This window comes from Pristiophorus japonicus, chromosome 1 (genome assembly GCF_044704955.1).
Source record: "Pristiophorus japonicus isolate sPriJap1 chromosome 1, sPriJap1.hap1, whole genome shotgun sequence".
NCBI lineage: Eukaryota > Metazoa > Chordata > Chondrichthyes > Pristiophoridae > Pristiophorus > Pristiophorus japonicus.
This window is the reverse complement of record NC_091977.1, coordinates 498,419,399-498,432,941: the sequence shown is the minus strand read 5'-3', so window position 1 is coordinate 498,432,941 and position 13,543 is coordinate 498,419,399.

The following is a 13,543-nucleotide window of genomic DNA, read 5'->3' as shown; positions in this document are numbered from 1 at the left end:
GGGTTGTAAGGTCATACACTTGCGCTGGTGTAAGTAGGGACTTCAGCTGGGGGAGGGATGCACTTGCGCTGCGGTAAGGGACTTCGGCTGGCACTTGGTGGCTTTGGGGGAGCTCTGTCCCCTGTGGCTTCCAGAAGTCAAAGTGGATCGAGTTACAATTTGCGAAGTCAGTGAGAACTTGGGATGGGCAGTTCCAGTTACACATTCCAAAGAAATTTCAGGGTGTGGCTTATCCTCCAAGGGGACCAATCAGAGACAAAGGGCGGCCATTTTTACAGTACAAATAAACGCGTCCTAAAATAAAACCTTTGCCTCATTCCATACGAAGCTCAACCAGCGGATGAGCCCAAATTGGGGCAAGAGGAAAGGGTGGTAGAAAATGATCTGTCGAGTTCGTATGAATAAGGTTGTTCGCTGCGTGCCCATTGGTAACTTTGCCCTTAGTTTCTCACAGCAGGATGAATCGTGCCTGACTTTAGTCACAAGCACTTAGTTACAGCCAACCAGAGTGAAATACCAGACAGAAATCCGTCCCCAGCAGTGCAAGCTGCTGTAAAGGAAATGCAGCACAGATATGCTTTTTAATGGTATTGTCTTTCTCAGTGGAGTGGAAAATAACCTCATCCCATCAGCAGCTAAAGGGCAGCACGTCACGCCTCAAAGAGAAATAGAACAGAGAAATCTCTTTTTCTTCTTAAAATTACCTGCCTGAGTGTTTCACACACATACCTAGCAGTTTGCGATTCTCTCTAAAGGTTTCTTTTATTGATTTGTGTACGTGCACAGTACTTGTGCGTTTATAAATCTTTATATATGGGCCAGTCGATCTTGTCCACGGTATTGCCTACAAACCAGAACAAAGATTGTCCCTCTGTTCCGGTAGCTATCTTTGCTTGTCTCCCTCTCTCAATGCCTTTTGTATTTCTATTTATCTCATATATTGTTTCTAGCTTTGCTTGTCTTTCTCTCAACCTCTCCTTCTCCTGGTCGTTTCTCTTTTCTGTGCTTCACAAGCTCAGTTTCTTCTTGAGTGGAGAGTGTTTGTAAACTTGTTTGGGTTACAACCCTCCTTGAAATTTACAGGGGCATCATTTCAAAATGCCCATATTTTTACTTATTTTTTAAACGCTCGCAGGATGTGGGTGACGGGAGCAAGGCCTTATTTATTGCCCATCCCTATTGCTTCGGGAAGGTGGTGATAGGCGGCCTTATCCGTGAACTGCTGCAGTCCTTGCAGTGAGGGTGCTCTCACAATGGCGTTAGGTAAGGAATTCCAGGACATAGACCCAGCTAAGATGAAGGAATGGCGACATATGTCGAAGGCAGGATGGTGTGTTACTTGGAGAGAAACTTGGAGGTGATCGTGTTCCCATGACGATGCTGCTCTTGTCCTCTGTGGTCACAGAGGTGGGAGGTGCCGTTGGTAATATATGAATAAGGAATGACTGAATATATCAAATGCTGCTGACCTAACACCTGTACCAGATGTTACCTGGGCAAACAGGGCAGAGATAAATGGACAGGACAGCAGCATGCGTCCAGTGCCACCTGATGTTTGTAAAATATTTTTTATTTGATAGATTTTTATGGGGTAGAAACCTGAATAATAACACAAAACTATAATCAATCTATCACTCTGCCACAGAAGATAAGCACCTTAGAATCAAAGAATCATAGAAATTTACGGCACAGAAGGAGGCCATTCGGCCCATCATGTCTATGACAGTCAAAAAAGAGCTATCCAGCACTTTCCAGCTCTTGGTCCGTAGCCGTGTATGTTACGTCATTTCAAGTTCACACCCAAGTATTTTTAAATTTAATTCCAAGTGCAAATAGCAGGAGGAGCATACAACTAATCAAGCACCCCACCCACCTGTCCCACTAACCATTCCCTACCCCACCTACGACAGAGACTACAGATCGCGCATGGAAACATAGAAACATAGAAAATAGGTGCAAAATTCGAGCCTGCACCACCATTCAATATAATTATGGCTGATCATGCAACTTCAGTACCCCATTCCTGTCTTCTCTCCATATCCCCTGACCCCAAAAGCTGTAAGGGCCACATCTAACTTTGAATATATTCAATGAACTGGACTCAACAGCTTTCTGTGGTAGAGAATTCCACAGGTTCACCACTCTCTGGGTGAAAAAGTTTCTCCTCATCTCGGTCCTATATGGCTTACCCTTTATCCTTAGACTGTGACCCCTGGTTCTGGACTTCCCCAACATCGGGTACATTCTTCCTGCATCTAACCTGTCCAATCCCGTCAGAATTTTATATGTTTCTATGAGATCCCCTCTCATTCTTCTAAATTTCAGTGAGTATAAGCCTAGCCGATCCAGTCTTTCTTCATATGTCAGTCTTGCCAATCCGGGAATCATTCTGGTGAACCTTTGCTGCACTCCCTCAGTAGCAAGAATATCCTTCCTCAGATTAGGAGACCAAAACTGCACACAATATTCAAGGTGTGGTCTCACCAAGGCCCTGTACAACTGCAGCAAGACCTCCCTGCTCCTATATTCAAATCCACTCGCTATGAAGGCCAACATGCCATTTGCTTTCTTAACTGCCTGCTGTACCTGCAAGCCTACTTTCAATGACTGATGAACCATGACACCCAGGTCTTGTTGCAGCTCACCTTGTATTAATCTGTCACCATTCAAATAATAATCTGCCTTCCTGTTTTTGCCACCAAAGTGGATAACCTCACACTTATCCACATTATACTGCATCTGCCATGCATTTGCCCACTCACATAACTTGTCCAAGTCACCCTGCAGCCTCTTAGCATCCTCCTCGCAGCTCACACTTCCACCCAGCTTAGTGTCATCTGCAAACTTGGAGATATTGCATTCAATTCCTTCATCTAAATCATTAATATATATTGTAAGTAGCTGGGGTCCCAGCACTGAACCTTGAGGTACCCCACTAGTAACTGCCTGCCATTCTGAAAAGGAGCCGTTTATTCCTGCTCGTTGCTTCCTGTCTGCCAACCAGTTCACTATACACGTCAATACATTATCCCCAATACCATGTGCAATAATTTTGCACTCTAATCTCTTGTGTGGGATCTTGCCAAACGTCTTTTGAATGTCCAAATACACCATATCCACTGGTTCTCCCTTATCCACTCTACTAGTTACATCCTCAAAAAAATCTAGAACATTTGTCAAGCATGATTTCCCTTTGATAAATCCATGCTGACTTGGACCGATCCTGTCACTGCTTTCCAAATGCACTGCTATTACATCTTTAATAATTGATTCCAGCACTTACCCCACTACCAATGGCTGGCTAGCCGGTCGATAATTCCCTGTTTTCTCTCTCCCTCCTTTTTTAAAAAGTGGGGTTACATTAGCTCCCCTCCAATCCATAGCATGGTCTCATCAGTCACCTTAGAATTCATTTTTGTGTGGAAGCATGTCATCCTTGACTTCGTGGGACTACTGAAGAAGAAGGTGTTTTAATTGTGATGAGGGTTGCTGCATCTACCACCCTTCCAGGCCATGCATTCCAGAACTCCACCACTCTTTGGGTGAAAAAGTTTCTTCTCAATTCCACTCTAATAAGAACATAAGAACATAAGAAATAGAAACAGGAGTAGGCCATACGGCCCCTCGAGCCTGTTCCGCTATTCAATAAGTTCATGGCTGATCTGATCATGGACTCAGCTCCACTTCGTCGCCCGCTCCCCGTAACCCCTTATCCCCTTATCGTTTAAGAAACTGTCTATTTCTGTCTTAAATTTATTCAATGTCCCAGCTTCCACAGCTCTCTGAGGCAGCGAATTCCACAGATTAACAACCCTCTGAGAGAAGAAATTTCTCCTCATCTCTGTATTAAATGGGTGGCCCCTTATTCTAAGATTATGCCCTCTAATTCTAGTTGCCCCCATCAGTGGAAACATCCTCTCTGCATCCACCTTGTCAAGCCCCCGCATAATCTTATACATTTCGATAAGATCACTTCTCATTCTTCTGAATTCCAATGAGTAGAGGCCCAACCTCCTCAATCTTTCCTCATAAGTCAACCCCCTCATCCCTGGAATCAGCTTTGTGAACCTTCTCTGAACTGCCTCCAAAGCAAGTATATCCTTTCGTAAATATGGAAACTAAAACTGCATGCAGTATTCCAGGTGTGGCCTCACCAATACCCTGTATAGCTAAAGTAAGACTTCCCTGCTTTTATACTCCATCCCCTTTGCATTAAAGGCCAAGATTCTATTGGCCTTCCAGATCACTTGCTGTACCTTCTATCTTTGTCCTTGGTTATTGACCTCCCTGCTAAGAAAGAAGTAAAGACTTGGATTTATACAGCACCTTTCATGACCACTGGACCTTCCAAAGTGTTTTACAGCTAAGTAATTACTTTTTGAAGTATTGTTTGAATATTTGTTTGAATTGTTTGCAGTATTGAAGTACTGTTATAATGTAGGAAATGTGGCAGCTTCCACAAACAACAATGTAATTACGACAAGATAATCTGGTTTTTTTGTGATGTTGGCCAGGACACCAGGAAAAAGTCCCCTGCTCTTCTTCGAAATAGTGATGTTATGTATTGTCCATGTACATTAAATGTATAGTTACAATGGTGCGCCACAAGGGGACCCGAAAGTACCTACGAGATAGAGTATAAAAGGCTGCCCACCACACCTGAGGGGCACTCTGGAGTTACACAATAAAGGACCAAGTTCACAGCAGTTACTACAATACCAGACTTTGTGGAGTCAGTGATTTGAGTGCTACATACATCACAAATTGGCAGTAACCTCGGCCTTGTTCGTCCTGGTTGATTTGTGAGTGAGAGTCCATGACCATCCATGATCTTCGGATCGGATGGCAGCGAAGGAAGTGTGTTTGGGGTTGGGCAGAGTAGCGGCGGCCGTCGACTCTCCCCTGCAAAGTCTGAGAGTGAGAAAGAGGCGCTGGAATCAGCAGCAGCACCGACCGAGCTGGAGAAGAGAAAAGGTCTTCGACGGGCTGCTCCAGCAGGAACCGTCGGCCCACAGGCAGAGGCGGCCGTTCACTGGGCTTGCAGCGGGAGGAGCGGTAAATCGGCAGTTTCGGGAGTGGGACTCGCTCGGTGATGTCGTGAGGGCCGGTGCTCCGAGGAACAAGGCTTGTCTAGGATCGGCTGCGGCAGTGAGGAGGTCGGCTCCAGAGGACGTGTGTGTGTGTGGCGGCTCCCGGGCAAAAAGGTCAGCTGCATGGGGTGCTCCGGAGGATGCAGCGGTGCAGGGGCCGGTACGTTGCGGCTCCCGGGTGCGTTCAGAGTGTGGCAGCTCTCTCTCTCTCTCTCTCTCTCTCGAGAGAGAGAGAGAGAGAGAGAGAGAGAGAGAGGGAGAGCAGGCAGCAGCACAGCGAGTTCAAGATGACAGCGAGCCTCGTGATAGCAGAGTTCTGCAGAGAGAGGCAGGCAGGCACCAGCAGAGCACCTAAAATGGCGGCGCCCAGTAGAAACCTTGTGGGAAAAAGAAAATGGCGTCTTAAAAGGGAAATGTACCCGGGAATCTTAAAGGGGCCTTACACCGTTGGCGGTCCCCACAAAGAGACTTTTGTAAGGGCAAGAGTGAGTCAAAATGCTTTGTATGATGACGTGATTTATGACAAGAGTTAATATTTTGATGCTAAGATGATTACTGTGATTAAAATGATTGATATGATGGATGAAAAGAATTAATATCACAATGCACAATTAAAAGGGTTAATGGATCTGTGACTAACATGACTAATGGATTAATGCGATTTCTGATTTTATGTGATTTATGCAATTGTTCAGCGGCTGCAGACAAGCCGCAAAGGCAACTATTTTCTGAGAACAGAGGCAACACACTAGTTGCCATACCCTGTCTCAGCGCAGGCCATTACCTCGGGCAAAAAGGGGCATTATGCCACCAGCACACCTCACCCAGTGGAGCTGGGATTTAATAACTGTTCAGTGTACCTGCAACTTTTTGATATAACTCTTCAACGCATCTATATGTATCATACAAATGTACTGTCTATGTGTACCTGCTTTCTACTGGAGATTATGTTTGTGTACTTGTATCACCCATGTAAGGACTGCAAATACCACATGCTTGCACTGGATCGCAAGCATAATCTCTACATGGGGGAGAAGAGGGAAGTGGATGGTCATGGGCTCACACTCACAAATCAACCAGGACGAACAAGGCCGAGGTTACCGGCAATTTGCTTTTGGAACTGGGGGGGGGAACTGAGATGTTATGTATTGTCCATGTACATTAAATGTATAGTTACAATAGTGCGCCACAAGGGGCACTGTGGTGGGAGACCCGAAAGTACCTGCGAGACAGAGTATAAAAGGTTGCCCACCACACCTGAGGGGCACTCTGGGCACTCTACACAATAAAGGACCAAGGTCACAGCAGATACTACAACACCAGACTGTGTGGAGTCAGTGGTTTGAGTGCTACATACATCACAAGTGCCTTGGCATCTTTTATGTCTGCCTAAGAGAGCAGACCGGGTCTCGGTTTAACATCTCATCTGAAAGACAGCACCTCCAACAGTGCAGCAGTCACTCAGTACTGCACTGGAGTGTCAGCCTAGATTTATGTCTGCAGTGGGACTTGAACCCACAACTTTCTGACACAGCCATATCTGGCACTGCGAAGGAAAATAGATACTTCTTATCCACTCTAACTAGGCCTCTCATAATTTTATATACCTATACCTCAATGAAGTCTCCCCTCAGCACTCCAAGGTCCCTCTGTTCCTCTACATTTATTGTGTATTCCCTTGCCTTGTTAACCCTCCCCAAATGCATTCCCTCACACTTCTCAAGATTGAAGTCCATTTGCCACTTTTCTGCCCACCTGACCAATCCATTGATAGCTTCCTGCAGTCTAAAGCATTTTTCTTCACTATTAACCACACGAAAGAAAACAAACCCAGCCTATCCAGTATTTCCTCATAGTTAAAATTCTCTAGTCCTGGCAACATCCTCATAAATCTCCTCTGTACCTTTTCTAGTGTAATCACATTTGTCCTGTAATGTGGTGACCAGAACTGCACGCAGTACTCTAGCTGTGGCCAACTAGTATTTTATACAGTTCTAACATAACCTCTCTGCTCTTATATTTTATGCCTCTGTCAATAAAGAAAATGATCCCATATGCCTTTTTAACCATCTTTTCACCTACCCTGCTACCTTCAGGGATCTGTGGACATACACTCCAAGATCCCTCTATTCCTCTACATTTCTTAGTATCCTAAAATTATTATGTATTCCCTTGCCTTGTTATCCCTCACCAAATGCATTATCTCACACTTCTGTGGATTAAATTCCATTTGCCACTTTTCCTGATGATAGCTTCATGCAGTCTACAGCTTTCTTCCTCACTATCAACCACACGGCCAACACAGTATGAACCATCCCACTGTGCTATCATGGGAGCTTAAAACTACATATGCCATGTAATCATCATCATAGGCAGTCCCTCGAAATGAGGATGACTTGCTTCCATGCCAAAAGGGATGAGTTCACAGGTGTTTCAATGAAGGACATAATATTCCAGGTCCAGAACTACATATTGAAGGGTGGAAGATGCCTGTGCGTGGGCTTTTTTAACGTGGGGTGACCGTTGCACACCAGCCACCACATGGGCTTGACAGAGCTAGGTCTTGGTCCAGTGCCAAGGATTACCCAAGACGACTGGAGGCCAGCTCTGCTGCACGGGCCTAGTGCGCACACATATCGCAGTGCGGGCTGGCCCGTGTTGCCCCTGGGCCTTGGCCTTTTCTGGCCCCGAACTCATGCCTCCCCCGGGTCCCGATCACATCCCTCTACATTCTCTCCCCGCTCCTTCACCCTGACCTCGCCGCTTCTGCTGTATCTGCCCACGCTCCAATCACCGACCTGGATCTTGATGACGCCCTCTTCGTGGCCCCGACCTGCGAGAGACCATCAGCGGCAGGTTGGGGCCATAAAAGGAGCAGCGAGCGGCGGCCCCTGGACAGCGTGGCAGCCCCGACCTGCGAGAAACCATCAGCGGCAGATCTGGGCCATAAATGGAGCCGCAAGCGGCGGCCATGGGCAGCATGACGGTGTACCACTGCAAGGTACAGCGCGAGCTGGTGCAGGAGGGCGACGGCAGCAATACCATGTAAAGACTGCTAGTGGAAGATATTTGACTACAATCCCTGTGGAAAATAGCATCACCACAAAAACTGCAGCAGTTCAAGGGTAAGGCCCACCATCACTACCTTTGCAGAGCAATATTGATGGGCACTTGATAACATCATCAATCAAACTTCAATCTGTCTTCAAGGGTGGTTTGTAACAACAGCACTGAGTTTGAACCAGTCCACACCCAGTTCTGAGACCCGACTCCACTCCTTAACACTGCAGAGACTAAGGCCGTGATTCTGCGGGCGAGTGACGGGTAGGTTGGGAAAATGTTTTTTTTTGACAGCGGGTTGGGAACCCACTGTCAGTCCGCCGCAGTGTGCCTTTCCTAATGTCGGATCTATCAATGATGAGCAGACCCAATCGGCAGCAGCGGGGAACCCAACTAAAATCATTGGCATCGAGTTGACAATTGCTTAACAGGCTTTTTAAACTTTCCTTTTAACTTTAACTTCATGATCATGGGAACCACACTATTCAGGGACCACGGCTGCCAATCTGAGGAGTGAGTCCAATGGCTATTGCTCCAGCTGATTACTTTACAGCTTCAAATGTATAGTAAAATTTCCCACCTGACAGGTCATCACTTTCCTCAGCCACAAATTGTTTCTCAGTCCATTTCCAATAGATTCTGCAGGCTTACCGTTCTCCACTCTCCATCCACTCTTACCTCATTGGAAGAAGTCTCTTACCATTGACAGATTGCTTCTGTCATCTCTACTTCACCTGCCATCTATTCCATCAACATGGGTGGCCTTTATACTTTTTTTTTGATTTGTCCATGGCAAGACTAGCATTTATTGCCCATCCCTAATTGCCCTTGAGAAGATGGTGGTGAGCCGCCTTCTTGAACCATTTCAGTCCGTGTGGTGAAGGTATCCCCACAGTGCTGTTCGGGAGGGAGTTCCAGGATTTTTACCCAGTGACGATGAAGGAACAGTGATGTATTTCCAAGTCAGGATGGTGTGTGACTTGAGGGGAATTTGGTGGTGGTGTTCCCATGCGCCTGCTGCCCTTGTCCTTCTAGGTGGTAGAGGTCACGGGTTTAGGAGATGCTGCCGAAGAAGCCTTGGTGAGTTGCTGCAGTGTATTTTGAGGTTGGTATATACTACGTGGACAGTATGCTTGTGATGAAGGGAGTGAATGTTTAAGGTGGTGGATGGAGTGTCAATCAATTGGACTGCTTTCTCCTGGATGGTGTTGAGCTTTTTGAGTGTTGTTGGAGCTGCACTCATCCAGGCAATTGGAGAGTATTCCATCACACTCCTGACTTGTGCCTTGTAGATGGTGGAAAGGCCTTGGGGAGTCAAGAGGTGAGACACTCGCCACAGAATACCCAGCCTCTGATCTCCTCTTGTTGCTACAGTAATTATGTGGCTGGTCCAGTTAAATATCTGGTCAATGGTGACCCCCCAGGATATTGATGGTGGGGGATTCGGCAATGGTAATGCCGCTGAATGTCAAGGGATGCTGTTTAGATTCTCGCTTGTTAGAGATAGTCATTGCCTGGAACTTATTTGACGCAAATGTTACTTGCCACTTATCAGCCCAAGCCTGAATGTTGTCCAGGTCTTGCTATATGCAGGCATGGACTGCTTCATTATCTGAAGCGTTGTGAATGGAACTGAACACCATGCAGTCATCAGCGAACATCCCCACTTCTGACCTTATGATAGAGGGAAGGTCATTGATGAAGCAGCTGAAGATGGTTGGGCCGAGGACACTGCCCTGAGGAACTCCTGCAGAGATGTCCTGGGGCTGTGATGATTGTCCTCCAACCACCACAATCATCTTTCTTTGTACTAGGAATGACTTCAGCCAGTGGAGAGTTTTCCCCCTGACTTCCATCAATTTCAGTTTTACAAGGTACATGGGCTCCTTGATGCCACACTTGCTGCCTTGATTTCAAAGGCAGTCACTCGCACCTCACCTCTGGAATTCAGCTCTTTTGTCCATGTTTGAACTAAGGCTGGGATGAGGTCTGGTGATGAGTGGCCCTGGCAGAACCCAAACTGGGCATCAGCTTGGTCGCTATGGGGATGTGATAATGTAGATAGAGAGAGAAGGATGGGTGGAGGTGAAAGGAAATATGGTGTGAGTAAAGATGTGCAGGAGTAGGATAGGGAAGACAGTATGATGGGGATGTGATGAGAGGCACAGGAGGATGAGGTTGAGTGTGGCTTTGTACTAACGTTTCGTGATCTAATGAGATCATTGAAAGATTTGTGCCACTGCATCCAGGTTCTCCTGATGACATCCTTCCTTGTGACCTCTTGTGCAATGTGCAACCAAATAATGTTGGTCTCCTGGGGTAGTCTATTCCACCATGGGAAGGGAAGGTGACCTCCCTGCCTGCTGTGACTCCCTCTGTAAGCAGATGGATGGAGTAATTGGCAAACCTGGGTACAGCTCTGCACCTCTGTGCAGTGATTGCCAGTGATTGCAGCACTTCAATGCTGTGGAGCACTGACAGCACAAACATCAAAAGTAAGATGGCCACGGTCCCTTTGAGGAAACCGGCTCAAGAAGCATCATGAATGACATCACCAGACCCACTCTTTCTAATTGGGCCAGGAAATGCATTGGGCAGGCTTAATAAGCCCCATTAAGGTAAGTTCATTTTCCAGAATGGGATGAAGCCACAGCGGAGCCTGAACCTGCCACCGACATTGCCCGCACCAGACCAGCCAAGGTAAGGAAAATCTCTGCCTAAATGTTGGCCCCAAATCACCAGCTGCAAGAAACAAACCAACCCTAATCTGCACTCGTGACCATTTGGCAGGAGTGACTTTATATGAGATGAATTCACTAGAGCTGTTACAGAGTTATGGCACCAGCCTGTTCTCCATCCCATGCAATCATGGGAGCTTAAAACTACTTTTACCAGTATTAATGCTGCGACTGGGAGACACTTGACCACATAAAATCCCTGTGGAAAATTGCAGTTCCTTCAAAAGGATGAAATAAACTTTTCTTCTCTGTGTATTGTGTCCTCCCCAACTTAAACTCTATCCGTTGGCAAGCTTTACATTTCACTTGCAGAGGTAACCACATCAGTATAGACTTAGATGGTCAATTCCTGTCTGAGACACGATTGTTCCTGAACTGCTGGGACAATGCAAAGTTCACAAGAAAAGGAACCAGTCAAAGATGGATAGTATCGGGTGTAAGAATTGATAAATGGGGGTAATTTTATGAGTCCACACTCCACGCAGCAAGAAAGCATATCGGAAAATTGGGCACAAATTGCCCGTGAGTGTTTGAAATTGGGTGCAGTGCTTGATTGACCTTCTGATACATGGTCCCGATGGGCAAGGCTCCCCACTTTGAGTGCAGACTCGCCAAATTAGCAGTTTATTGTGAAAATGTATTTTGTTTATCTTTTAGGCAGGGCAGATAGGAACTCTGCAGAACCTTTCATCAGGAGAATAAATGAGTTTTCATGCACCACCGAAGGAGATCATTTGGTCCATTGTGCCTTTTTCAGCTCTTTAAAAAAGCTATCCAATTATTCCCACTGCCGTGCTCTTTCCCCATAGACCTGCAATGTTTTCCCTTTTGAGGTATATATCCAATTCCCCTTGAAAGTTGCTGTTGACTTTGCACCCACCACCTTTTCAGGCAGTGTATTCCAGCTCATAATAACTCACTGTGTAAAAAGATCATCCTTATCTCCTCTAGAGTATATAATGAAGTAGAACCTGTGGAAGAGCCTACTTGTTAGGCGCAGTGACTTTTATTGTATCCATTCACGGGATGTAGATGACGCCGACAAGGCAGGCATATATTGCCCCATATATTGCCCATCCTTACTTGCTCTCAAAAAAGTGGTGAGCCGCCTCTTAAATGCAGCTGAGTGGCTTGCTGGGCCATTTTAGAGATCAGTTAAGAGTCAACTACATTGCTCTGGATCTGGAGTCACATATCGACAAGACCAGGTAAGAAATGCAGATTTCCTTCCCTAAAGGACAATAGTATTGGATATTAAGGGAATCAAGGGATATGGGGATAGTGCAGGAAAGTGGAGTTGAGGTAGAAGATCAGCCATGCTCTCATTGAATGGCAGAGCAGGCTCGAGGGGATGAATGGCCTACTCCTGCTACTAATTCTTATGTTCTTATGTTAGTAAACCAGATGGGTTCCCAGCTGCTGTGGTGGGATTTGAACTCATGTCCCCTGATTCCTATTCGGTGCTTTTTAATATTATTGTTATGTCATTGTCATTGCAATAAACTCCATCACAAGTAATATGTTGATGCATTTCAATGCAACATATATTGTTACACTGTGTGTAAACAAATGGAAGAAAGGTTTTCCAAACAATCTTGGTATATCTTTAAAAAGTCAAGTTGGGGTTTTTCTGTTAACTGGTAAAAAATATACAATGAGGAAGCCAAATGAATGCTGATGGGCTACTTGTTATTTTTTTATAACCTTTTGAGTTATTCCAATCAGGCAACACAGTAGGAGCATGTTTGACAAAAACCTATTCTTCCAAAGTGGCCATACGATGAGAATCCAATGTTATTTGTGAAACATTAAATGTTCTTTCCTCTGAAATAACAGAATAAACTTTTCACTCTCTGAAACCAATGGTGCAGAAACAAAGCAGGCACTGGGGAATCAGAAAACTTTGACCAGGATGCATAACATTAGATCTGTGCACTTTAGTATGGAGTACAATTTTATTGCTGCCATTTTAGAGCGGCCAAAAGTGGCCTTGCCAAAAAGGAGACATAGCTTCATTTAAATATTATAATAAATTTAAATGAAGCCTAGTCTAATTTTTCATCTTCTTAGGACAGAATTGGGCGCGGTCTAAGGGAAATGATAGAGCTCCTAAAGTGTCTTAGCCTTTTGGCCTCTTTTTATTTAGTGTTGGCTTAACTATTACTTTTTATGAAAAATGCTTTAATTTCTTACTTCTTTCTCCAAACAGAATGCAATATGCATGTAGAACCTAAAATAGTGAAATATTGTCCACTGATTCATCAGAAAGAAATTGAAGTATTTTAAAGACTTAACAAAACAAGAAGAGTTAAAAAATGGGAGCAGATAAAAGGAGCTCTTGCAATACAGACTTTTACAGGAGCTCAAGGAGTGACAAAGCATCAAAGTTAAGAGCTCACTGCAGTTGGTTAGTCAGGTTAGTGACAGAGCTTAGATTTGAAGCACCATAAATGCAAAGGCCCGGATTTTGTGATCCGCGGCGAACGAACGGCACTTGCTGTTCACCTCGCTGACAGCTACCTACAAAACTTTGATGAGCTTTAGAGTGAAGCCGTCCTCTAATCTGGATCTGTGCGGTGCCTTCTACAGGGCAGTTGTGACATCTGTGAGCAGGCAAAGAAATAGCTAGGCTCTTCAACGAATCAGACTGAGGAA